Below are 23,239 nucleotides of genomic sequence, written 5' to 3' on the forward strand. Positions count from 1 at the left end.
GTTTTATATATAGTAGTTTGTATTTGCTAATCCCAAACTCCTAACTTTTCCCTCTTCACCTCTTCCCCCTTTGGTAACCATACTGTTTGTTTTCTATGTTTGTGAGTCTGTTTCTATTTTGTAATAAATAAATTCACTTGTACTGTATTTTAGATTAAACATAAGTGATATATGGTATTTGTCTTTGACTTACTTCACTTAGTATAATGTCTAGGTCCATATGTTGGTACAGATGACATTATTATTTCATTCTTTTTTATGGCTGAGTAGTATTTCATTATATATATATGTAAAATATATAATTTATAATATAAAACATAAAATATACATAATGTATATTATATAATAATATGTATATAATATGGAAGTTCCTTTTGTGGTTCAGTGGTTAATGAACCCGGCTAGGATCCATGAGGATGTGGATTTGATCCTTGGCCTTGCTCAGTGGGTTAAGGATCCCACATTGCTGTGGCTATGGTGTAGGCTGGCAGCTGTAGCTCTGACTCCACCCCTAGCCTGGGAATTTCCATATGCCATGGGTGTGGCCCTAAAAAGCAAAAAAAAATATATATATATATATATAAATATAAAATATATACAACCCCCCCCTTCTTTATCCATTCATCTGTCGATGGACACTTAGTTTGCTTTCATGTCTTGGCTGTTGTAAATAGTGCCTCTGTGAACACTGGGGTGCATTCATCTTTTTGAAGTAGAATTTTCTCTGGATATATGCCCAGGAGTGGGATGTTGGATCATTTAGTAATTCTTTTCTTAGTTTTTTAAGGAACCAGCATACTGTTCTCCATAGTGGTTGTACCAATTTATGTGCACACCAAGGAGGGTTCCCTTTTCTCTATACTTCCTTCAGCATTTATTTTTTGTGGACTTATTTAAATGATATTCTAACTGGTGTGAGGTGGTTATCTCATCATAGTTTTGATTTGCATTTCTCTGATAATTAGTGATGTTGAGCATTTGTTTATGTGCCTGTTGGACATCTGTATGTCTTCTTTGGAGAAATATCTATTTAGGTCTTCTGGGCATTTGTTTTATGGGGTTGTTTGGTTTTTTGATATTGAGTTGTATGGGCTATTTGTATATTTTGGAAATTAAGCCCTTGTAGGTCACATTGTTTGCAAATATTCTCTTCCAGTCCATAGGTTGACTTTCCTTTTCTTTTTTTTTCTTTTCTTTTCTTTTGTGTGTGTGTGTGTGTGTGTGTGTGTGTGTGTGTGTGTATGTATGTCTTTTCTAGGGCTGCACCTGTGGCATATGGAGGTTCCCAGGCTAGAGGTCTAATCAGAGCTGTGGCCACCGGCCTATGCCAGAGTCACAGCAAAGCTGGATCCAAGCCTCGTCTGCAACCTACACCACAGCTCACGGCAACACTGGATCCTTAACCCACTGATGGAGGCCAGGGATTGAACCCGCAACCTCATGGTTCTTAGTCGGATTCGTTAACTACTGAGCCACGATGGAAACTATGAGCCACGATGGGAAAGCATGACTTTTCATTTTTATTTATGGTTTCCTTTTTTTGTGTTAATGGTCATTTAGCACTTTGGTGTTTTCATGAAAGAAGTTGAGCCTGAGTCCTTCCTTGCCATCTTGTCTCTGAATCTGTTTATGGTTTCCTTTGATGTGTAAAAACTTGTAAGTTTATTAGGTCCTATTTGTTTATTTTTGCTTTTTTTTTAGGTTGCCTTGGGAGACCTAAGAAAACACTGGTATGATTTATGTCAGAGATTTTTTTTTTGCCTTTTCATTTTACAGCCACACCTAAAGCATATGCAAGTTCCTGGGCTAGGGGTCACACTGGAGTGGCATCTACTGGCCTATGCCACAGCCATGCTGGATCTGAACTACATCTGTGACCTATGCTGTAGCTTGTGACAACACTGGATCCTTAACCCACTGAGCAAGGCCAGGGATCGAACTCACATCCTCATGGATACTAGTCGGATTTGTTTCTGCTGCACCATGATGGGGACTCCCTATGTTGGTTCTTACCCCACTGATCCACAACAGGACCTCCATATGCCCATGTTGTCTTTTCGGAGTTGTATGTTGTACTGTCTTATATTTAAGTCTTTAAGCCATTTTGAGTTTATTTTTGTGCATGTTATGAAGCAGTGTTCTCACTTCATTGATTTACTTGTGGTTATCCAATTTCCCCAACACTACCTCCTGCAGAGACTGTCTTTTCCCCATTGTGTATTCTTGCCTCCTTTGTCAAAGATTAATTGTCAGTGGGTGTGTGGGTTTTATTTCTGGGCTTTCTGTTTTGTTCATTGATCCATGTGTCTTTTTTTTTTTTTGGTGGCAGTACCATGCTGTTTTTTGATAACTGTAGCTGTGTAGTGTCGTGTGAGTTGGAAGTGTTATGCATGTAGCTTTTGTTCTTTTTCCTTAGGATTGCTTTGGCAATTCTGGAAACTTTCCTTATGAAGGTTAGGATTATTTATTCTTGTTCTGTAAAAATTGTCATGGGTAATTTGATAGGGATCACATTAAATCTGTAGATTGCTTTGGGTAGTATGGCCATTAGAATTTTTTTTTTTTTTTGGTCTTTTTGCTATTTCTTGGGCCGCTCCCGCGGCATATGGAGATTCCCAGGCTAGGGGTCCAATTGGAGCTGTAGCCACTGGCCTACGCTAGGGCCACAGCAACTCGGGATCCGAGCCGCGTCTGCAACCTACACCACAGCTCACGGCAACGTCGGATCGTTAACCCACTGAGCAAGGGCAGGGATCGAACCCGCAACCTCATGGTTCCCAGTCGGATTTGTTAACCACTGCGCCACGACGGGAACTCCGGCCATTAGAATTTGATTTGAATACTATAAACCTATAAGATGGGGCACTGTTTTTTGGCAAAGCAGAATTTGTAAGGCGAGATGATAGTTAAATTATACGTTATAAGCCAGATTCCTTGGCACTGCAGTGGACTACTCTTCACACAGTGAACAACATGAAAAATAGACTGGTTAAGAGAAACATTAGAAAGAATCTTTTTTTTTTTTTTGGTCTTTTTAGGGCTGCACCTTCGGCATATGGAGGTTTCAGGCTAAGAGTCCAGTCAGAGCTGTAGCTGCTAGCCTACTCCAGAGCTGTAGCAACTTGGGATCTGAACTGTGTCTGCAACCTACACCACATCTCGTAGCAACGCTGGATCCTTAACCCACTGAGTAGGCCAGGGATGGAACCCACATCCTCATGGGTGCTAGTCAGGTTTGTTAACCACTGAGCCCGACGGGAACTCCCAAGAATCTTTTTTAATGTTATTTGATACCTGTTACAGTTAGCTTTATTTTCTTAAATATGAAGGTAGAGGCGTTCTATGGGTTCTTCATCTTTAAAATGTGGGCATTATTTTTATCAATGGCCTTTGGTGGGTCTTGAGTAAGAAAGCACCTAGTACAGTACCAGGTGTGAAGGTACTTGAATGTTAGTTTCCTTTTCTATAAGTGTAGCCATAATTAACTGTGGGACTCTGTCTTTAGTAGAAAGTTTTAGGTACAAGACAGGTGGCCAGGGAAACCATACCCAGTTTAATGGGTTAGGTTAGGTCACAAATAGGTCAGAGTGAGCCAGGGTATACAGCCTGAACCACTTGGTTTGGACAGGTTGTGGAACATTGCTAGTTATAAAATGTGAGTAATACCTCTTGTACCCACTACACCCCCCCACCCTCACCCCCCTTTGCTGTCTGGCAGACAGTATAGTTCAGAAGATAGGTATTAGATCAGTTCTATGGGTACAAAGAACAGTGATTGGATTACTAGGAAGACAGAACAGCAGGGGGACCATGGGGAACCAGGGATAAAGCAAGCAGAAAGGCCAAAAGATGTAGATGTAGTTCCAGCAGTAGGAGGGCAAGCTGGTTGCAAAGTTTTATGCAGAAAGTCTAATGAGAAGAAAAGTAGGAGAGCAATTTCTGACTTCTTAAATGATGGTTTCTTTTATGAGACCTCAAAACCATTCGCTGGTGAGAATATTCCAACTAATCCTTGGGTTTGAATAGTAGGATATCAAATGGAGATGATGTTTGGATTTTATTACTGCTTATCAGCTAGAATCAGACATTTGGACCTGGGAAAATCACCATCTGTTAGTTTGCTTCTGCTTGATCGTGTAAGAAGTTTGTATGATGTTAGGCTTGTTAATAGGATGGAAATGTAAATGCCTTTGCTCACATCAGGTGATCTGTAGTATTTTGTTTGGGGGAAAGCATAACAATAGAGTGTTCTCAAGGAAATTCCCTCTAGTAGTTCTTTTTCTCATAGCTAGCAGTGGATCTGCATACTCTGTGGCTAGAATAGGCTTTATAATTAGAAAATAGTGATAAGTGGTTACTTATTAGCTATGGGAAATAAATTGTGTGGTGTTTCCTCCATCTAGAGAAGAACTGATTAAAGGATAAGAGATTGTTTTTCTTTGTTTGGCAAGTTTCTTTCTAAATCCAATCTAATAATCTTTGGGCAAATATGTCCAAGTATAAGGGACTTACCTGTGATTTGAACTACATCTGTTTCCTTTTTCTGGTGAATAATAAAGTAGTAAAGAGGCTAAGAGTTGTTAGTTTGTGAAAAGATTCTGAGGCAAGTAAATCTTGCTGCCAGTGTTTGCTCTTTAGGTTCCTTAATTTAAGCAGGTACTTTCATGTTCCTGTTCTGGAACAAACTCAGAAAGCAAATATTTTGGCGTATATTGGAGCAGAGTAGAGTATAAGAAATTGTCAAGGACATTGTGCATTCATCAACTAAAGTAGAATGTACCCACATGGCCTACATTATTTTTATACAATAGAACAACCTAGTTAAAATAGATAAAAATTTTTTTCTTCTTTCTTTCTTTTTTTTTTTTTTTAGGGCCACACCTGCGGCGTATGGAGGTTCCCAAGCTAGGGGTTGAGTTGGAGCTGTAGCTGCTGGCCTGCACCACAGCCACAGCAGCATAGGAGCCCAGCCACGTCTGTGACCTACAACACAGCTCACAGCAACACCAGATCCTTAACCCACTGAGTGAGGCCAGGGATTGAACCTGCATTCTCATGGATGCTAGTCAGGTTTGTTAACCACTGAGCCACGACAGAAACTCCAATAAAATATTTTAATTCATATTAATTTCTAGAGTTAAGACACCTCCCACCTTTTAAAGCATAGGCTCTTCATTTTTTTCAGTAAAATTTATGTGTTATTACCATTAACAGGAATTGCCCCAACTGTTGAAAAATGGTTATACTAGAATGAGCACTAATTTTGATTTGCTCTACATAATTATGGCATTAACTGGGTATTGTGCTAAGTGATCTAATCCTCACCACAACTCTGAAATGTCAGAAGTGGCGACTAGCCAAGGCCATAGCACTAAGAAATAGCTATTCCTTGGGAGTTCCTGTCGTGGCGCAGTGGTTAACAAATCCGACTAGGAACCATGAGGTTGCGGGTTCGGTCCCTGCCCTTACTCAGTGGGTTAACGATCTGGCATTGCTGAGTGCTGTGGTGTAGGTTGCAGACACGGCTCGGATCCCGTGTTGCTGTGGCTCTGGCATAGGCTATAGCTCCGATTTGACCTCTAGCCTGGGAACCTCCATATGCCACGGGAGCAGCCCAAAGAAATAGCAAAAAGACAAAAAAAAAAAAAAAAAAAAAAAAAAGACAAAAAAAAAAAAGAAATAGCTATTCCTAGAGTAGAATCCAGGCTTTACATAGAAGTTAGGTGATCTTTTGCTTAAAAATTGAAGTGGTGTTTTTTAATTAAATTGCTGTATCTAAACCAAGGCCATGATATCATAGTTTACTTCTACCAAATTTCACAAATTAGAATTTGATAGCTAGGACAACCTCCCCCCTCAGCAGGGAGCTAAATTGGAATTGGAGTGTCTGAGTGTTGGCCTGTGAGGAGCTATGGGAGAGGGAAGAACTTGGATCTCCATATCTGTTTCTGTAGTTGTAAAGTTTCTGGGATTTTTTGTTTGTTTGTTTTGTCTTTTGTCTTTGAGGGCCGCACCCACGGCATATGGAGGTTCCCAGGCTAGGGGTTGAATTGGAGCTGTAGCTGCTGGCCTACAACACAGCCCACGGCAACACCGGATCCTTAACCCACTGAGAGAGGCTGGTATCGAACCTACAACCTCATGGTTCTTAGTTGGATTCGTTTCTGCTGTGCCACAACAGGAACTCCATGTTTGTGGACTTTTGAAGCCATGGAACATGTTTAATTTTGTTTTTCCCTTAGCCCCTTAATTACCTTCTCTCTCTTCTTTCCACTCCCAGGGCTAAGGGTGTTATGAATCCAGTAGGTTCAAACAAGTGTTAAGTGTGAAGGGCAGGAAGTCATGTTTGCTAGGACCGAGTTACTGCCTGAGGAGAAATGTGTCCTTAGAGAAGAGAGAGCCCAGGTACAGGGAGAGTAAAGATAGACACACTTTCATTTCCCATTGAAGACTGTCATTCGTGTGGATCTTGTAGGGCTAATGTAGAGGAGTGGTCTTACTGGACTGCTAGAAGGCCCTCGTTCTGTGTCTAAGTGGGTAAAAGGTAGTTTCTTTCTGAACTATAGTGAGGGGTCTGTTGAGCATATAGGAGCAGAGTGTGGGGTCCAAGAAATAATGAAGGATATTGTGCATTCATTGTCTAGAGTCAAAGGTTCTCTCAGTTGCCCAGGTTGTTCTGATACAATAGAATAGACAGAGGAGGGAGTTCCTGTCGTGGCTCAGTGGTTAACGAATCCGACTAGGAACCATGGGGTTTCGGGTTCGATCCCTGGCCTTGCTTAGTGAGTTAAGGATCTGGTGTTGCTGTGAGCTGTGTGTAGGTTGCAGATACGGCTTGGATCTGTCATTGCTGTGGCTGTGGTGTAGGCCGGCAGCTACTGCTCCGATTAGATCCCTAGCCTGGGAACCTCCATATGCTGCAGGTGCGGCCCCAGAAAAGACAAAAAGACAAAAAAAGAAAAAAAAGAAAGAATAGATAGAAGAGAACAACAAAATGAAGAATTCTCAGTTCTTAAAGTTTTAGCAATTTGGAGATCCATTTGTAAGAGTAAATAAATTTATAAGTGAGTTGAATTAGCAAGTTTTTGCAGGGGTGCTGTTCTTATTCTCATAGTTCCTTTCCCTACTGGGAATCCAGATGAACTCTTGAGAAAAGGTACTTGGTTATGTTATCTGGTATACGTGTTCAACCTGGCATTGGTGATAATGCTGAAAAATACTTGATGTATTTCATATGAACTTGGGACCTTAAATGTATCAGGGTCTAATAATACTATGATGGTGTTAAATAACCTTCATTTTGCATTTAGTTTTTAAAGTTTGAAAAGCATGCTGTTTGTCCTTTGGCAAAGCTCTCTGACATTGAACATGGAAACATTGAACATGGCAAAGCTTGTCCACGTTTTTTGTGGAATGACTTCTCTACCATTGGAGAGGTTCAGACTGTGTGATCTCTTAGAGGATGGGTTATAAAAATATATTGGTACACCTGAAACATATAATATTGCATATCAAGTATACCTCAATTTAAAAAAAAACACTGGAACTAAATTAAAGGCTGTGTCAGATGATCATATTCAGATTTTAAAGCTGACTTTGCAAAAAATAAATTAAAAAATAATAAAAAGGACTAATTTTCCCCCACTGATTGAACTCAACAGTTTTTGTTTTTTTGTTTGTTTTTTGTTTTTTTGGCTATGCCTGAGGCATGTGAAAGTGCTCAGGCTAGGGATTGAACCCATGACACGGTAGCAACCCAAGCCACTGTAGTGACAATGCTGGACCTTTAACCCACTGTGTCACAAGGGAACTCCCCAACAGTTCATAACAATGAGGCTGCCATTAAAATTTCAGAGGGGAAGGGAGTTCCCATTGTGGCTTAGTAGGTTACAAACCCGACTGGTATGCATGAGACTGCAGGTTCCACCCCTGGCCTTGCTCAGTGGGTTAAGGATCTGGTGCTGCTGTGAGCTGTGGTGTAGGCTGCAGACGAGGCTTGGATCCTGAGTTGATGTGACTGTGGTGTAGGCCAGCAGCTGTAGCTCCAATTCAACCCCTAGCCTGGGAACTTCCATATGCCAAAGATTCAGCCCTAAAAAGCAAAAAAAAAAAAAAAAAACAAAAAAACCACAAAAACTCAGAGGGGGGAAGAAATGTACACATCATATTGGAAATAGGTAAGTTTCACAACATTGTAAATCAGTTATAATTTAAACAAAGGAAAAAAAGAAATAGTTAACCTTTAGATTATATATACATTTTGTTCATTTGTAGAATTTAAAAATTAAAGATTTTCCCCAAACTAGAAAAATAAAACTGGAATAAAGCCTTTAAATTTTTTCTTTCCTCATTTCTCACCCACGTTAGGTTTTCGTAATTGCAATCAATTTCTGTGTTTCCTTCCTATTTGGAAATATAGTTACTTCATAAGACAGGCTGAGTTCTTAATAAAGGGGGGGATTCAAACCTCTTCTTTTTCCCACCATCCATATAACCTTATAATTGTACCATAAATGTAAATAAAAACTTATTTCCACTGATTCCAGTCCACCTAACAACTTTAAGTCCCTCACCATTTATTAGGCAGTTAATTTTTTGGAATAGGATGGTTTTTTACGATTTATGTGCTCTTGATGGTATCTGCATACACATTTTATTTTAAAAATATATAGTTTAATTCTCATTCATTTGTAATACAAATGTACTACAAATTTGTTCAGCTAATGCAAACAACAATCAGATAAAAACAACCCTTAGCGTTTATTCCCGTCAAGATTTTTGGTAGTTTTTATTTTTTAGTTTTCTGTCATATTCCAGGTCATTTGCGAGTTATCCTGTTACTACTGCTTAAGTTGTGAGAAACTGACCATCTTGGGTGAAAGTAGCAGAATTCCAAAGCCTTAAATGAACTTAACTGACTCACCATTTGCCCATCCCTGCACACCTTTTCAAGGAAAAGTAGACGGACAGATCTGTTAACATCATTGGGCAAGGGGCACAAACAAAGCATTCATTATCTTTTGGAAGATAGCAGCCGTGTTAAATCTTCGTCATTCTTTTTTGAAAATACGCAAAAACAAAATAGCACTACCAGAGGAGAGGTGCCAGGGTGCTTTGATATCACTACAGAGTTGAATGTCTCATTTGCAAACACTTTAAAGTAACATTGTATTGTATATAATGGGCTTCTCCTATTAGTTTGTTTGGCTATATTGGTGTCCCTTTTTTTCTGTTAATGGCTCACCAGCATCTGTTTGTATGGCTTTGTGAACAGTAGACTTCACTCACTGGTTTGTGTTGTCTCATATCCATCAGTTCCTTTTATGTGTTTCTTTAATACCTTGTACTACTTCATGGCGCTTTGTTAACTTTAAAAAAAAAAGTAATAGCGTTATTGAAACATAATTCATATACCACACATAGCCCAGTTGTGTAATCATCACCAAAATCAATTTTTTTTTTTGTCTTTTTGCCTTTTCTAGGGCCACTCCCATGGCATATGGAGGTTCCCAGGCTAGGAGTCTAATCAGAGCTGTAGCCACTGGCCTATGCCAGAGCCACAGCAACGCCAGATCTGAACCGTGTTTTCAACCTATACCACAGCTCATGGCAACGCCGGATCATTAACCCACTGAGCAAGGCCAGGGATTGAACTGGCAACCTCATGGTTCCTAGTCAGATTTGTTAACCACTGCACCACGACGGGAACTCCACCAAAATCAATTTTTAAATATTTGATTCAAGCCGTAAGAGTACTACCTGCTATTAAGATACCAAGAAGAATCTCTATACTTAAAAGCAGTCCCTCTAGCTACTGGCAACCACCAAATCTACTTACTGTCTCTCTAGATTTGCTTATTCTGGACATTTTGTATGAATGGAATCATGCATTATGTGGCTTTTGTGTCTGGCTTCTTTCCCTTAACATGTTTTCAAATTTCATCCATGTAGCACATATCTGTGCTTCATTCCTTTTTAGGGCTGAATAGTATTTCAGTCTTTGGACATATGGTATTTATTCATCAAATTTGTGGACATTTAGGTTGTTTCTACTTTTTGGCTTTTATGAATAATGCTGTTATGAACAACCATGTGCAAGTTTTTGTGTGGACCTAGGTTTTCATTTCTCTGGAGTATATACCTAGGAGTGGAATTGCTTGATCACATAGTAACGCTATGTTTAATCTTTTGAAGAACTAGCAAACTGTTCTCCATAACTGCTGCATATTTTACATTTCCAACACCAGTGTATGACAGTTCCAGCTTAACAATATCCTTGCCAACATTTATTATCCTTTTTGATTCTAACCATCCTAAGTAGGTGTGAAGTGGTATGTCATTGTGGTTTCAATTTGCATTTCCCTGATAGCTAATGATGCTGGGCATCTTTTTATATAGTGTATCTTCTTTGGAAAATTGTTTATACATATCCCTTTCCCATTTTTAATTGTTATTTCTTTATAATTACTGAGTTATAGTAATTCATTATATATTCTAGATACAGATCCTTTATTAGATATATTCTTTGCAGGTATGTTTCCATTCTGAGAGGTTGTGTTTTTCATTTTCTTGACAATTAAAAGTTTTAAATTTTGATGGAAACTGTTTTCTTCTGTTGCTTGTACTTTTGGTGTCATATTTAAGAAGCTATTGGCCTAATCCAAGGTCATGAAGATTTACACCTATGTTTCTTCTAAAAGTTTTATAGTTTTAGCTCTTATATAACTTTTTCTGTCTTCCCTGTTAAAACGTCAGCACCATTAAGAGGGCTCAGATGGTGTTTATCTAATTTATTTGTTCTTTGGGCCTTGTTTAAGGCTTGGAAAATACTAGCTACTCAATAATGATTAGTACTAATTTTGGAAAGACAGACTTTAAGGACCTATTATCAAAATATATTAAAACACCTAACTTGAAATACTTTGCTAGTTTTTTAAAAGAAGCTAGGACTGAAATACTATATTTTGTTGTTGCCAGGAATTGTATTAATACTGCAGATTTGGTTTAGAAGACTTTAAATGAGTGTGTTTATTATATTTGCATCTCTTAGGTCTCAGGGCTTGTCTCTCTTTAGCTTGCACAGAATTGTGCTTTGTAACTGTACAAAATTGGGCAAATTGAATTTGCTTTTCGACTTGAAAAGTTTGGTTTATTACTCTGGTCTCTGTCAGTGATTCTTATAGAATAAACCAATGAGCAAGTCCCATGTTTCTAAACTTCTTTGTTTCCTTGTGATAAACAAAAATGTTATGCCACTCTCCTGGAGTCTGATAACCACTCCTGGTAGGTATTAAAAGACAGGCTGTCTTTACTGATTATTTTACCAGTAAAGAGGACTTTGTGGGGTTTTGCTGCCATAGATTGTTAACTCCCTCCTGTAATATTAGATATGGAGTTAGGGTGACATCTGAAATGACGGCTTTAATAGTAATTATATTAAATTCACCTGTTGTGACTTTTGTCAAGACTGCTGTATACTTGGGGTTCTTGTCGTGGTGCCGTGGAAATGAATCTGACTAGGAACCGTGAGGTTGAGGGTTTGATCCCTGGCCTTGCTCAGTGGGTTAAGGATCCGGCGTTGCCGTGAGCTGTGGTGTAGATAGCAGACTCGGCTCAGATCTTGCGTGGCTGTGGTGTAGGCCGGCAGCTACAGCTCCGATTAGACCTCTAGCCTGGGAACCTCCATATGCCACAGGTGTGGCCCTAAAAAGACAAAAAAAGACCAAAAAAAAAAAATGATGTATACTTTGTCATTATAAAACTGTATACTAAATCTTTTAAGGAAGGAGAGTTGACACATGATAATGAGTGATTTTTTTTTTTTTACCTTAAACTAGGAGTCAGATTTTAGACTTTGTTTTTTTAGTAGCTTGATGTTTTAAAGTTATTTTAATAGGAAAAGTATCATGAACTAGTGCATTAACCAGTTGTGGGTATGTTGCCAGACTTTGGACAGAATCCTGGAGGAATGTTTTTAGGATTAAGTTAAGTCATGGATGAAAAAAAAATCATCTCATCTAATTTTTTTTTTTAAATGTAGGTTTAAGAGGGCCTCAGTAGTGAGTGTTTATAAAAAATGTGTATGTGTTTATATGTTATACACTAAACAGATTTAGGATTTTACATCAGAAAATAAATAAGGGAGTTACCATTGTGTCTCAGCAGGTTAAGAACCCAACTAGTATCCACGAGAATGCAGATTTGATCCCTGGCTTCCCTCAGTGGGTTAAGGGTCTGGCATGCCACAAGCTGTGGTGTAGGTTGCAGATGCGGCTTGGATCTCTATTGCTTCAGTTATGGCATAAGCTGGCAGCTGCAGCTCCAGTTCAACCCGTAGCCTGGGAACTTCCATATGCGATAGGTGTGGCCCCCCCAAAAAACTCCAGCAAACAATTCAATACCTTCCAAGGATAGACATGGTATTTGGATTTATTGCTTAGTTACAGTGACATGTCTGATGCTAAAGTGATGAACTTGTTTAATATGAGTTAGTATATATCTCAATTCTAGTGAAATTGACTCTAGGTTTATGTTTATGCTTGTGATTTTATCTTTTACTATAAAAATTTAGAAAAGCCTTCCAGTATTGAGTGCTGTACTTTTTATTTTGGGAATAGCAGATCATCTCTAATTCTTAAAACACCAGCCCTGAGTTTCCTTAATACTGCCACTGTCATTCTCATTCATGAAATTATCTTTTAGAAGATAGAATTTCGGGTACTAAATAGACATAATTTTAAGTCGTTTTTGGGGGGAGTAGAATCTTTCAATGAATTCTTCAGTATTTTAATCTCCCTATACCCATCCACCACTATATTTTATTGTGAACTTGAAAAAATTTGTTTTTGTATGTGTTTTCTTTGATCCATAGCAGTCAGTTAATTATGAAACAGAAGCACAAAACAAAATACCCCAAACTGGAGTTCGTTCCCGTCGTGGCGCAGTGGTTAACGAATCCGACTAGGAACCATTGCGGGTTTGATCCCTGGCCTTGCTCAGTGGGTTAATGATCCGGCGTTGCCGTGAGCTGTGGTGTAGGTCACAGACTGGCTCGGACCCCACATTGCAGTGGCTCTGGTGTAGGCCGGCAGCCACAGCTCTGATTAGACCCCTAGTCTGGGAACTCCATATGCCACAGGAGTGGCCCTAGAAAAGGTAAAAAGACAAAAAAACAAAACAAAACAAAACCAGGAGTTCCCGTCGTGGCGCAGTGGTTAACGAATCCGACTAGGAACCATGAGGTTGCGGGTTCGATCCCTGCCCTTGCTCAGTGGGTTAACGATCCGGCATTGCTGTGAGCTGTGGTGTAGGTTGCAGACGCGGCTCGGATCCCGAGTTGCTGTGGCTCTGGTGTAGGCCGGTGGCTACAGCTCCGATTCAACCCCTAGCCTGGGAACCTCCGTATGCCGTGGGAGCGGCCCAAGAAATAGCAAAAAGACAAAAAACAAACAAACAAACAAAAAAAACAAAACCAAAAAACCCCAAACTGAAGCTTCCACAGCATCAAACGATTAGCAGAGTTCCTATACTTGAAAGTAGTGGGGGTGAGGTGGGGGGTTGAGTGAAATGAATGATTTATTAGTATTCTATGTTCTCTTCAGTTAAGCTGTTTTTTTTTTTTTTTTCTTTTGACATTTAAGTAGGTTCCAATTATGTAAAACAGATTGAATTTTCTCGTTTTTATCTTATTTTGTTTTAGAAATAATTTATTATATATAATTAATTTAGAAAAGATTTGCAGCATTGTACTTGTTTGGGCAGTTTTTTTGGAATGCCATTTGGAGACTTGACATGTACCTCTGTTGTGCTTTTTGCAGTGCCTTGGGTAAGTGCTAAACTTGCGTTGTTCTCACTGAATTTGTCGGATAAGTTTAAAAGTATGGCCACAGTCTTTTTTTTTTTTTTTTTTTGTCTTTTTGCTATTTCTTGGGCCGCTCCCGCGGCATATGGAGGTTCCCAGGCTGGGGTCGAATCGGAGCTGTAGCTGCCGGCCTATGCCAGAGCCACAGCAAAGCTGGATCCGAGCCGCGTCTGCAACCTACACCACAGCTCATGGCAACGTCGTTAACCCACTGAGCAAGGGCAGGGACCTAACCCGCAACCTCATGGTTCCTAGTCGGATTCGTTAACCACTGCGCCACGACGGGAACTCCCTGGCCACAGTCTTAATGGTAAGTGATTTTGCTTAAAGTTGCTGTAAATAGCAAATAATTTAGGTGGCCAGCCTATTTTTTTTAAATAATCATTTTTCTAGTTTTGGGGATCATGCAGGGCTGGTTTTCAAAAAATATATTTTTAAAAGATTTATTAAAAATATGGGTCTTATCTACTTTGTTTTTGTGATTCTTGGCAGAAATTATCATAAATGGCTTATATTCTTAGAGCAAACTAAGGCGGTAGATACTGAACCTGCTGAGGTACTGCCCAAGAAGAGCTTTTAAAAACAGCCTGAGAAGACACTCCCTTTTCAGTTTAGTTTGAGCAACAGATATATCTTGTACTAACCTAAAATAGAAGTTCTAATTAATGCTTTAAAATTGTATCTGAAAATAGTGTTTCAAAAATATGTCTTAAAAGCAAGCTATTAATTCTTGTATACAAGTTTTCACTGAATAAGTTTAGTAGTGAACTTTCTCCCAAGACCTGAATTTTATCCATTTACCCCATTTAACTACTAATATTTCTATGTCTGTGTCTAAGGCTGTGATAATGTGGTTATGTCATATCATTGTTTGAGCTCCTTTTTATCCTTTTTTCTGATTTTTGCCTTAAAGCCACTTTATAGAGCATTAACTAATGTAATTAATTTAGACTGAATACACTGATTGAAATACTAATGCCAGTATTGCCACAATGACAGATAAAATGCCGCATTTTAAATCTGTTCCATCTAGTAGTAGAGAGTAGCTCATTGTTTTATCAAATAAAGTTTACATTCCAGTTGAAAGCCCTTTTAAAATGTGTTCATGTTGCTGTACAGTGGGAAAATTAAAAAAATTATAAAAAAATGTGTTCATGTATAAAATATATAGTCCTTTTCCCTAATCAATCATTTAAAAAACAATTAGTTTATACTCTGAAGGTGAGCCATGAAATTGAGTTATATGATTACCACACTTGCAAAAACAACTGCTTAATGTTTTGGACTTCATTATGAATAGGAAAACAGAATGAGGAAAACCATATGGGAGAATAATTTGCTTCCTGAGGAATAGAGCAGTAGAGAAACCACAATAAACCAAGCATTAGATTTTATATTATTTACTTGTTGCCTTCATTCCTTTCCACTTTCCTTAAATGTTTGTGAAACACCTGGTTTTCTCTAGAGTTGCAGTGTCTATAACTGAAGGTTTCTGCTAGATTTGTTTCTACATGGCATCCTTTTGAACATTATATGATGTCGCATCTAGTATCCAGGGCCTGTATTTTAAGTTCACAGATTATACAAGTAAATAATAAGCACCTTTGTGTTTAAAAACATGCTTTATTTAGCTTTTAGTAAGTAGAACTTTCTTCAGCTAGTGCTTTTCAAATAGTAAAAATTTTTATTGTGTAAAGGAGGAAGAGAACTTAGCATCTGCATCAGGATCATTTTTTCCCATATCCTATTAGCTAATTCCAAGATTGTTTTATATGGTATCCACCCATTTCATTTGGCTGCAACCTTTGCTCTTATGAAAGTAAGACTGATTGTTCTGAATTGCTCTGTATATGTGCTTTGGCACAGCATGAAGGTACCCTTAATAACATCTCCATTGTCTTTAAACCAGCTTGCATTTATGACTACAAATAAATGGGTGTGACAGGAGGGCAGGACAGATAATGGTTCTTTTTTTCCACCCCTAGTGTTTAACAAAACTGCTTTGGACTATGAGCTTTTTGTGTTCCCTGGACTACCTACTATATTTTCTGTATATTGTTCCTAGTCAGCTAACATGTTTGCATATTACTTTGACAAGCCTACAGTCTACCACTTTGAATTCTTTTTGTGGAGGCAAGTGAAACAAAGTTTGTGGGAAGAAGTTGAGTGGCCTTACCTCTATTGGCATTTGTTATTTTTCCACTTGCATGTTTAAATATATGCTTAAATTATTTTGTGTGACTGACTATTGTCCTCCAAGTGTTTGTTTACTTTTGTCTGGTTTAGAAATTTGGGAATGGCCTTTTTTTTTTTTTTTTTTAAGGGCCACACCCACAGCATATGGAAGTTCCCAGGCTAGCAGTCAGATCGGAGCTTTAGCTGCTGGCCTACGCCACAGCCACAACAACTCGGGATCTGAGCCATATCTGTGACCTACACCACAACTCACAGCAACAGTGGATCTCAACGCACTGAGCGAGGCCAGGGATTGAACTCATATCCTCATGGATACTAGTCAGATTCCCTTCTGTTGATCCATGACAGGAACTCCACTCTTCCTTTTTCAGTGCACAGTAATACTGTCTTTACTGTGTAATTTCTTTTGAAACAAGGGGTTTCTATAGAAAAAAATTGTTGGTTATTTTAGTGGCTTTGTTTTATTGTATTTACTTTTTTGGCTGTGCCTGTGACATGAAGAAATTCCTGGGCCAGAGATCAAAGCTACACCACAGCAGTGACAATACCGAATCCTTTAAATCCTTAACCCCTAGGCCACCAGGGAACTCCACATGGTGAGAGATTCGATTCTGTATTGACCGTGAAATAAAGATATTATTTGTGCCATACTTTATTCTGTCTTAAATAGTTTTATCAATAGTTTTATGGAGGAAGTAAATATCCATAATGCAAAAATCAGGAAAGATTCCTTATTGTTTTATGATACCTTAAAAGTCATTATCTTTGGATCACATATTCCTCATTGATCCTTTTTTTTTTTTTTTTTTTTTTTTTGTCTTTTTAGGGCCACACCTGAGGCACATGGAGGTTCCCAGGCTAGGGATCTAATCGGAGCTGTTGCTGCCAGCCTACGCCAGAGCCACAGCAATGCCAGATCCAAGCTGCGTCTGCGACCTGCACCACAGCTCATGGCAACACCAGATCCTTAACCCACTGAGCAAGGCCAGGGATTGAACCCGAAACCTCATGGTTCCTAGTCGGATTCATTTCCTCTGTGCCACAATGGGAATTCCCTCATTGATTCTTTTAAGAGAAAGGACTGACATTTAATTATGATAATCTTAAATGATTGTTAGCATTTATTCCTATTTTACTGATTCAGAAATGGAGGACCAGAGAAGATAAGCATTTTACATAGAATTACAGCCATATAGCTTGTAATAGTCTGACTCCAAAGCCAGTACTTTTTGTTCTAAACATTTCATTTTCTGTTCGAAGTGGCTTATTTCTAGGGGTTGTCCTTTGGGAGATCCACTTGATGCATAAAATATTTAATGTAGTAAATATATCAATACACCTGTGGTGTAGGTGGCAACTGCAGCTCTGATTCGACTCCTAGCCTGGAAACTTCTATATGCTGCAAGTGTGGCCCTAAAAAGAAAAAAAAAGGTATACTAAGGAACAAGAATAACTTGTCTTTGCTATCTCATGAAATTAATTGATAATTAGCCTTACCTTTAAAAGTACTGCTGTGTTTTTTTTGTTTTTTTTTTTTTTTTTTTTGCTGTAGTATTTTAACATGGGTTTTTAAACTCAATTTTCATATTAAGGTTCTTCTGTAGTTGGATTATTATCTTCATTTTATTGATGATGAAACTGAGGTGCAAGTTTGAAGTTAAGCGCTAGGTATGCCTAGATGTGAGGTTCCGGTTTTCAGAAGAAAACAGTTGTTTATTTATTTATTTATTTTTTGGTCTATTTTTTTTTTAGGGCTGCACCCACAGCATATGGAGGTTCCCAGGCTAGGGGTCTAATTGGAGCTGTTGCTGCCAGCCTATGCCAGAGCCACAGCAATGTCGAATCCTTAACCTGCTGAGTGGGGCCAGGGATCGAACCTGCAACCTCATGGTTCCTGATCAGATTTGTTTCTGCTGAGCCACAAAGGGATGCTACCCTAAAAAGAAAAAAAAATCCTGCATCTATAGTCTTTGCATACTCCCAAAGGAGTTTATGGCACAAAAACAGTTACATAGCCCTGTACTACACGCTCTCCGCAGTGGCTACAAAATGGCTCATATTGATTCTAGTTGATGTGGAAAAACTTTTTTGGACACTGCTTTTGGAGGAGGCTGTGTGTAGATGGGGGAATCATCTCTGCATTGCTCTCTTAGGTTTTCAAAATGGGTAGACTATGATTATGTGACTTTGTACTACTACCAAGCAAGCTAGAGAAGCAAAATGATAATGATAGAAATAGGTTTATGATCACCTCTATTTTGGATATTCTTTTTGCAAGAATTAAGTTTCTAAGTAGATGTTCCATTTGAGGGATATTTTAGGTTATCTGATTTTCCAAGCCAGGAGTACTAGCTTGCCAAGAACAAAAGTTAACCTACGCAATACATGCACTGCACAAAATGAAACAGATCAGTTGGAAAGCTGTATTAGCTTAAAATCATTAGGGCATTTGCTGCTGAGTTTTTGTGTTAATGTGTGTGCAGTGATTTTTTTTTCCTCTTCTTGCCTACCCCCACGGCAAATGTAAATCCCCTGGCCAGGCATTGAATCAGCGACCTACACCACAGCTGCAGCAATGCCAGATCCTCAATCCACTGCACCACAGGGGGAAATCTGATTTTTTTTTTTCGGCTGCTTGGCTCTTAATAATTTACATATTTAATTGGTTATGAGGGAGGAAATAGTAAATTTTTCGTATTAGTAAGAATTAGGATTACACTCAAAACTCAATAGCTTAATTGGAACACCGACTGCTGGAGTTCTGTCCTGTGGTGAGTCTGTTATTCCATTTGTAATGCATTTATCTTTAGATTGGGTAGGGTGGGATTTGCATTCCCGAGGTTACAATGAGTTTCCAGATTCTTATCAGTTAGCATTAGGAGTGACTGTTTTTAATAGTGATAATGAGGCAGCTATTCCCAGGAGGAGACTTAGTCACTGGCAGAATTGTCAGAACCCTGAAATAGTTTGGGAAAACTCAGGATGGAAAAAGCAAGCTGTTTCAAAAACAAAACATGACAAAAGAGCTGCTTTGAGGGGAAGGTTAGATGGGGATGGATGGAGATGGCAAGAAACCAGATGAACTTTCCTAAGGCTGTGAGCTATCTAGAAGCCGGAAGAGGTTAGTATTATTTATCTAAAGCACTCTAGTGTGAACATGAAGTTTTGAGTGTCCTAAGATTAAGTCAGTTAACAGCCACTAATCTGGAGGTATGTTTTTTGTGTATACTGGCAAAGTTTAATTTGACTTTGACCAAAAAAAAAAAAAAAATTATTCTGGTAGCAGCTTGTTTTTTATTGCCTGTTTGAGAAAATTTTAATTTTTTAATTTAATACCAAAGACATATTTTACTGGCATTAGGGAAATGTGTGTGAGGAGTGTTCATATCCTATAGGCCACATTACTATGATGGGTTTACTAATTAATAATGAAGACAAAGTAATCTTTGCCATGATTAGGCAGAGTGAAGATGAGAAATGTAGACCATGCCTTCAGGTATATCTGTCCCACCTTAATTTTAAGTGCAAAAGGAATCTTTTTAAGATTAGGATTTCTTCGTGGTTGCCTGACTGCCAGCATAACAAGCTCTAAAACCATGTTTAGTTTTTCTTAAGTCCAGAAATGATTCTATACCAAATCCAAACAAATCACTCTTAAAGGAATAAGTGAAAACATGTGTAACTGCTTTGGCTGGACTGCATCTGTTGTTTTGGCTCAGTTTTCTGTGCTAAGCAAATTCCTCCTAAATAGCCTATGCTGACCATGACCACCATCATCATTCAATCTGGAGGTGCAACAGAGGATGTGACAGCATTTACTTATCTGAACTGTGTTGTAAACTGACTGAAATAACTTTACTAGCTAAATAAGAGTCAACCTGACAGATTTATAAAGAATAAAAACAATGCCATTTCAATTGTGTTAAAATAATGTGTATTATAATTTATGCATTCTGAGTTTGTTTTTTGAGCGCTGTACCTGCAGCAAATCGAAGTTCCTGGGCTAGGAATTGGAGCTGCAGCTTGAAGGCTTGTGTCACAGCCACAGAACACTGGATTTGAGCCCTGTGACCTACGCGCACTTGTGGCAGTGCTAGATCCATAACCCACTGAGTGAGGTTAGGAATCGAATCCTCATCCTCATTGATACTATGTTGGTTCTTTACCCGCTGAGCCACAATGGGAACTCCTGATCCCTGTCATTCTTTTTCTTTTTAGGGCTGTACCTGTGGCATATGGAGGTTCCCAGGCTAGGGGTCCAGTTGGAGCAGTAGCCACCAGCCTCACCCAAGCCACAGCAATGCAGGATCTGAGCCATGTCTGTGACCTATAATACAGCTCATGGCAATGCCGGATCCTTAACCCGTTAAGCAAGACCAGGGATTGAACCTGCATCCTCATGGATGCTAGTTGGGTTCATTAACCACTGAGCCATGACAGGAAATCCTCCCCTGTCATTCTTAATAACATTCTTATATTCCGATTTCTTGATTTCCCAGCTTCAGGTATCTTGATTTCCCATTGTGGCAGATGATGATTTAGTTATTTTTCCACATCCCCAAGTACCTTCTGTGTTTTCCTGCCCTGGTGTCCGTGTTCATAACTATTTAGGTTGGTTATCAGTGTTTACACAGTTAAGGCTGAATGTGGTCTTCCTGTTGTGGCTCAGTGGTAACGAACCTGACTGGTATCCATGAGGTTGCAGGTTTGATCCCTGGCCTTGCTCAGTGGGTTAAGGATCTGGCATTGCCGTGAGCTGTGGTATAGATCGCAGGTGCAGCTCAGATCTCTTGTTGTTTTGGCTGTGGTGTAGGCCATCAGCTGCAGCTCTGACTGAATGTGCTATTCACAGTTAAGTCAAGTAGTAAATCTGTGAACACTTAAAACTTTTTGTTTTCCCTGAAATTTATATTTTTCTTTCTTTCTTTTTTTGGCTACGCCTGTGGCATACAGGAGTTCCCAGGCCAGAGATTGAATCTGAGGCACAGCAGTGACCCAAGCAAGCAATAGCAGCGACAACATTGAATCTTTACCTACTAGGCCATCAGGGAATTCTTTGTTGTTGTTTACTTTTACATTAACTTCAGGAGTTCCCGTCATGGCGCAGTGGTTAACGAATCCGACTAGGAACCATGAGGTTGCGGGTTCGGTCCCTGCCCTTGTTCAGTGGGTTAACGATCCGGCGTTGCCGTGAGCTGTGGTGTAGGTTGCAGACGCGGCTCGGATCCCGAGTTGCTGTGGCTCTGGCCTAGGCTGGTGGCTACAGCTCCGATTGGATGCCTAGCCTGGGAACCTCCATATGCCGAGGGAGTGGCCCAAAGAAATAGCAAAAAGACAAAAAAAAAAAAATAAAATAAAATAAAAATAAATAAAATGTGTACATTAACTTCTTTTTCAGATTGCAACTCATCCAAATTTTTTTCCAGAAAATTCCAACACTTAAAAAAAAAAAAAAAAGAAAAGAATTCCAACACTAAGGTATTCTGTTAGCTTCTCATATTCCTGAAGGTGTGTTCTCATCCGTACTGGTTGCCCACTGTTTTTATGCACTCCTCAGACTTCCCTTCACAGCATCTTGGGGTTACTCTTTTCCTCTTTGTGTTTAATTTCTTTTTTTTTAGATTACTTATCTTCACGTTCCTTATTCTGTCAGAGTGTATTCTCTAGTAGCTGCCTGAGAAAGGTTTATAGGAGTCAAACTTTGAGACCTTGAATGAGTGTAAGTGTCTTATTCTGTCCTTACTCTTTTTTGTTTGGCTGAGTATAGAATTCTAGCTTGCTAATTTTCAAGGTATGACTTCATTGTTTTTTAGTTTCCTCTTTGCTTATTTGCTTATTACTGCATTGCTCTTTTTTTTTGGTCTTTGCCTTTTCTAGGACCGCTCCCGGGGCATATGCAGGTTCCCAGGCTAGGGGTCTAATCAGAGCTATAGCCACCGGCCTACACCAGAGCCACAGCAACATGGGATCCGAGCTGTGTCTGTGACCTACATCACAGCTCACGGCAATGCTGGATCCTTAACCCACTGAACAAGGCTAGGGATCGAACCCGCAACCTCATGGTTCCTAGTTGGATTTGTTAACCACTGTGCCACGATGGGAACTCCATCGTGCTTTTGAAACCCAAAACCATTAGGTTCCTAATTATAAATGTGATTAATTCTTTTGTTTCTCATGTTTGAAATTGCACAGTAATATGCCTTAGTGTGGGCTTTGCTCCATCCATTGTGCTGAGCACTTAATGGACCCTTTCAGTCTGGGAATTACTTTGTTGATGACTCTCTGTCCTCTTTTTTCATTTTTAGTCCCTCTTGAACTCTTATTTTTCAGATATTGGACATCCTGGACTGATCTTCCAGTGTTCTTATGCTGTAGTATTGAGTTTTTCATTTTAGCCGTTAAATTTTTAATTACTGTGAAAGCATGTTTGTAATCACTCACTTTCTCTTTTTTTGCCTTTTTTCCTTTTAACATGCTATTCTTGTTTCATGTTTGTAATATTTTATCTTACTTTTCTGAAAATGCTAATGATGTCTTTCTCCCCAGAGTGTTCTGCCTGCATATTCTCTATCAGGAATAGCTACATAATTTGCAGGACTCAGTACAGAGTGAAAATGTGGGACTCTTTGTTCAGCATTATTAAAGAATTCCTAGACACTAACAGGAGAGCATCAAACCTACTGCGAGCTCTTCTAAGTACAGGATGCTCACTGTGTGACTGCCCACGTCACACACCTCTGAAGCTGACCCTAGTCTCTCTTTCTTTCAGCTGGCTTTTTCTGTTTCCATTTCTGTTTTTTTTTGTATCAGAGATGCCTAATGACTCTTGGCTCTTTGCTAGTGTATATGAGTGCTATCGTAGCTGATAAGAATCTTTATAAACAAGCAAGGAGGACTTAGCAGTCAGGAGAAAGGATGATCTGGCTGGTCAAATTTAGCTTGGGAACTGTAGTTTTTCTTATAGACTAATCGTTGGCTAAATTCCCCAGAGAAGTCTACTCTAATCTCTACTGCATGGAGGTGAAGACCTGGCTGTCAGCTGTTTGGGAAAGGTATTGATAGAGGGGGCTCGGGTCAGTGGCTGGTACTAGTACATCGGAACAGTTGTTAAATTTTGAAGAACTTTGCTGTGAGCAAGTTCCTAAGTACAACAGTGGTTTTTTGTTGTTTTTTTTTTTTTTT

General features: G+C 39.1%; 1 protein-coding gene and 1 long non-coding RNA gene across 13 annotated transcripts in view; one reads left to right on the plus strand and one right to left on the minus strand.

The window, feature by feature from the left end:
* The window catches only part of FBXO34 (F-box protein 34), a 90,326-nt gene that overhangs the window by 22,126 nt on the left and 44,961 nt on the right, over positions 1-23,239 (plus strand). The gene's annotated exons all lie outside the window — the stretch shown is intronic.
* LOC146406937 (uncharacterized) lies at positions 1,269-7,627 on the minus strand. Of its 2 annotated transcripts, none has more exons than XR_014819406.1 (2): positions 5,593-5,999; positions 1,269-4,881 (listed from the first exon to the last, which is right to left on the minus strand). It is a non-coding gene; the product is annotated as an uncharacterized LOC146406937 (long non-coding RNA). The 2 variants fall into 2 exon arrangements; XR_014819408.1 differs by lacking the exon at positions 5,593-5,999 and adding an exon at positions 6,909-7,627 and having other exon boundaries at positions 2,619-4,881.

This window comes from Sus scrofa, chromosome 1, assembly GCF_054392235.1.
Source record: "Sus scrofa isolate SSC_HxYL_T2T_F1_AM1 chromosome 1, Sscrofa_HxYL_maternal_Yorkshire_Landrace_v2.0, whole genome shotgun sequence".
NCBI classification, from domain to species: Eukaryota; Metazoa; Chordata; class Mammalia; order Artiodactyla; family Suidae; genus Sus; species Sus scrofa.